This window comes from Ambystoma mexicanum, unplaced genomic scaffold (assembly GCF_040938575.1).
Source record: "Ambystoma mexicanum isolate Mex_15411 unplaced genomic scaffold, UKY_AmexF1_1 Mex_scaf34, whole genome shotgun sequence".
Classification (NCBI taxonomy): domain Eukaryota; kingdom Metazoa; phylum Chordata; class Amphibia; order Caudata; family Ambystomatidae; genus Ambystoma; species Ambystoma mexicanum.
This window is the reverse complement of record NW_027182449.1, coordinates 612,151-616,320: the sequence shown is the minus strand read 5'-3', so window position 1 is coordinate 616,320 and position 4,170 is coordinate 612,151. Positions and strand designations below refer to the sequence as shown.

General features: G+C 54.3%; 2 non-coding genes across 2 annotated transcripts; both read right to left on the bottom strand.

Annotated features, from left to right (window-relative positions):
• Positions 1-203: 203 nt before the first annotated feature.
• On the bottom strand, positions 204-322 carry LOC138558387 (5S ribosomal RNA). The gene has a single exon (XR_011298537.1). It is a non-coding gene; the product is annotated as a 5S ribosomal RNA (ribosomal RNA).
• A 3,126-nt stretch (positions 323-3,448) lies between these two features.
• On the bottom strand, positions 3,449-3,567 carry LOC138558376 (5S ribosomal RNA). Its single transcript, XR_011298526.1, has one exon. It is a non-coding gene; the product is annotated as a 5S ribosomal RNA (ribosomal RNA).
• Positions 3,568-4,170: the final 603 nt, after the last annotated feature.

Genomic DNA, 4,170 nt, shown 5'->3' with positions numbered 1-4,170 from the left:
CCTGCTGCTGCTGCTGCTGCTCCAAGTTAGTTTGGCGACAACGTGTCCGCCTCTGACGGGGCTCTGCATTGGAGCGAGGGCTGCTGTCTGCCCCTGTGCCTTTTTCACGCGCCGTGTTTGTTAAAATTAAAAGCGGAATGGAGGAAAAATGTAGTTCAAGACGGAGAAGACGAACGCCGCCTATCGGGCACAGAGTAGCAAAATGCCTACAGCACCTGGTATTCCCAGGCGGTCTCCCATCCAAGTACTAACCAGGCCCGACCCTGCTTAGCTTCCGAGATCGGACGAGATCGGGCGCATTCAGGGTGGTATGGCCGTAGGCGAAGAGTGCGCCGATTCCGAGCCTCTTGTGCTGTGTCGGCTCCTCCGACGTCCACTGCCCTCTTGCAAGGCTGAACGCTGTCCTCTGCAGTGTGCTTCTGCCCTTCTTTTTGCCTCAAGCTCAGGAGCCACAGCTGCCAGCTTGGAAAAGCAACGAGCAGCTCCATGCACCCACTTTTGAAATACCCACTTGCCTACTCATGTTTGCAAAGAAAGTGTCTGTAAATTCAGGCCAAGCCACACTTGCACTCACTCACCCAAGCATCCGTTCCTTACAAAACTTTAAAAAAAAACTCGGAAAGAAAGATGGAAATAAACACACACACAATTTTCCTGCTGGGGGCTCCTCGACGCTTTGGAAGGCAGAGGGTGATGTTGGTTGAGGCCCTTACCATATCGGGCTGGTGACCTACAAGTCCAGGAAAGAAGCAGGCCCAGTAACAGCAGCTGAGGCCCCCAGCCCAGCCCAGCCCAGGCAGGCATCAGCTTAAGGCTGACTCTCTACCCCACTGCTGCCCCAAGTTGGTTTGGCAAAAGTTTGCAAAGAAGCTGCCCGTGAATTTACCTCAAGCCACACTAGCACTCACCCAGGCGTCAGTTCCTTACAAAAATAGAAAGCACCTCTAAAAAAAGAAGAAATAAACACACACACAATTTTCCTGCTGCGGTCTCCTCGACTCTTTGGAAGGCAGAGGGCGATGTTGGTTGAGGCCTTACCTTCTCAGGCTGGCGGCCTACAAGTCCAGGAAAGAAGCAGGCCCAGTAACAGCAACTGAGGCCCCCAGCCCAGCCACGCCTAGGCAGGCATCAGCGGAAGGCTGACTCTCTACCCCAGTGCTGCCCCAAGTTGTTTTGGCAAAAGTTTGCAAAGAAGCTGCCCGTAAATTTACCTCAAGCCACACTAGCACTCACCCAGGCGTCGGTTCCTTACAAAAATAGAAAGCATCTCTAAAAAAGAAGAAATAAACACACACACAATTTTCCTGCTGGGGACTCCTCGACTCTTTGGAAGGCAGAGGGCGATGTTGGTTGAGGCCCTTACTTTCTCCGGCTGGTGGCCTACAAGTCCAGGAAAGAAGCAGGCCCAGTAACAGCAGCTGAGGCCCCCAGCCCAGCCACGCCTAGGCAGGCATCAGCAGAAGGCTGACTCTCTACCCCACTGCTGCCCCAAGTTGGTTTGGCAAAAGTTTGCAAAGAAGATGCCTGTAAATTTAACTCACGCCACACTAGCACTCACCCAGGCGTCAGTTCCTTACAAAAATAGAAAGCACCTCTAAAAAAAGAAGAAATAAACACACACACAATTTTCCTGCTGCGGTCTCCTCGACTCTTTGGAAGGCAGAGGGCGATGTTGGTTGAGGCCTTACCTTCTCAGGCTGGCGGCCTACAAGTCCAGGAAAGAAGCAGGCCCAGTAACAGCAACTGAGGCCCCCAGCCCAGCCACGCCTAGGCAGGCATCAGCGGAAGGCTGACTCTCTACCCCAGTGCTGCCCCAAGTTGGTTTGGCAAAAGTTTGCAAAGAAGCTGCCCGTAAATTTACCTCAAGCCACACTAGCACTCACCCAGGCGTCGGTTCCTTACAAAAATAGAAAGCATCTCTAAAAAAAGAAGAAATACACACACACAATTTTCCTGCTGGGGACACCTCGACTCTTTGGAAGGCAGAGGGCGATGTTGGTTGAGGCCCTTACCTTCTCGGGCTGGTGGCCTACAAGTCCAGGAAAGAAGCAGGCCCAGTAACAGCAGCTGAGGCCCCCAGACCAGCCCAGCCCAGGCAGGCATCAGCAGAAGGCTGACTCTCTACCCCACTGCTGCTCCAAGTTGGTTTGGCAAAAGTTTGCAAAGAAGATGCCTGTAAATTTAGCTCACGCCACACTAGCACTCACCCAGGCGTCGTTTCCTTACAAAAATAGAAAGCATCTCTAAAAAAGAAGAAATAAACACACACACAATTTTCCTGCTGGGGACTCCTCGACTCTTTGGAAGGCAGAGGGCGATGTTGGTTGAGGCCCTTACTTTCTCCGGCTGGTGGCCTACAAGTCCAGGAAAGAAGCAGGCCCAGTAACAGCAGCTGAGGCCCCCAGCCCAGCCACGCCTAGGCAGGCATCAGCAGAAGGCTGACTCTCTACCCCACTGCTGCCCCAAGTTGGTTTGGCAAAAGTTTGCAAAGAAGCTGCCCGTGAATTTACCTCAAGCCACACTAGCACTCATCCAGGCGTCAGTTCCTTGCAAAAATAGAAAGCACCTCTAAAAAAAGAAGAAATAAACACACACACAATTTTCCTGCTTCTATCCCCTCGACTCCTTGGAAGGCGGAGGGCAACCTTCGCCGCTGGTGGCCTTCACATGCAGGAAAGAAGCACACCCAGGAACAGCAGCTGAGGCTCCCAGCCCAGGCAGGCTTCAGCTGAAGGCCGACTTGGGAAGCACTGAGGCCAGACCCTGGGCTCCTGGGTCCCTCGGCTGAAGGCTCGAGGCCAGACCCCTTGGCTCCTGTGTCCCTTGGCTGAAGGCTCGACCAGTGCTCGACCAGGCTCGATCAGGCGAGATATTAGGTAGCATGGGGCCCAGCTGGGACTTCTAGGAAGCTTAGGGTGACGGCCGCTTCTGCCCCATCATCCAGAGGCCTGGCTATGGAGAGGCATGATGTGGCCTCCCTCCCTTCCTGCCTCTTGTAGGCACTTCTCCCCCGTGAGCACTTCCCGCTCCAGGTGTCCCCTTGTCTCCCAGGGTGCACTCTTCCTCTAGAGCCCACATATGCAGATGAGGCCCATCCACTTGCCTCCCCTAGCTGTAGGGGGCCTTGCGCGTCCACTGGAGAGAAAACGGGGAGACGCTGGAGGTGCTTTGCCAGGGACACGAGTGGCCCTTTCTGGCTGCATCCACCCACCCGAGGCGGCAAGCTGCTGCCCTGGCTTCAGTCTCCTGCTGCTGCTGCTGCTGCTCCAAGTTAGTTTGGCGACAACGTGTCCGCCTCTGACGGGGCTCTGCATTGGAGCGAGGGCTGCTGTCTGCCCCTGTGCCTTTTTCACGCGCCGTGTTTGTTAAAATTAAAAGCGGAATGGAGGAAAAATGTAGTTCAAGACGGAGAAGACGAACGCCGCCTATCGGGCACAGAGTAGCAAAATGCCTACAGCACCTGGTATTCCCAGGCGGTCTCCCATCCAAGTACTAACCAGGCCCGACCCTGCTTAGCTTCCGAGATCGGACGAGATCGGGCGCATTCAGGGTGGTATGGCCGTAGGCGAAGAGTGCGCCGATTCCGAGCCTCTTGTGCTGTGTCGGCTCCTCCGACGTCCACTGCCCTCTTGCAAGGCTGAACGCTGTCCTCTGCAGTGTGCTTCTGCCCTTCTTTTTGCCTCAAGCTCAGGAGCCACAGCTGCCAGCTTGGAAAAGCAACGAGCAGCTCCATGCACCCACTTTTGAAATACCCACTTGCCTACTCATGTTTGCAAAGAAAGTGTCTGTAAATTCAGGCCAAGCCACACTTGCACTCACTCACCCAAGCATCCGTTCCTTACAAAACTTTAAAAAAAAACTCGGAAAGAAAGATGGAAATAAACACACACACAATTTTCCTGCTGGGGGCTCCTCGACGCTTTGGAAGGCAGAGGGTGATGTTGGTTGAGGCCCTTACCATCTCGGGCTGGTGGCCTACAAGTCCAGGAAAGAAGCAGGCCCAGTAACAGCAGCTGAGGCCCCCAGCCCAGCCCAGGCAGGCATCAGCTTAAGGCTGACTCTCTACCCCACTGCTGCCCCAAGTTGGTTTGGCAAAAGTTTGCAAAGAAGCTGCCCGTGAATTTACCTCAAGCCACACTAGCACTCACCCAGGCGTCAGTTCCTTACAAA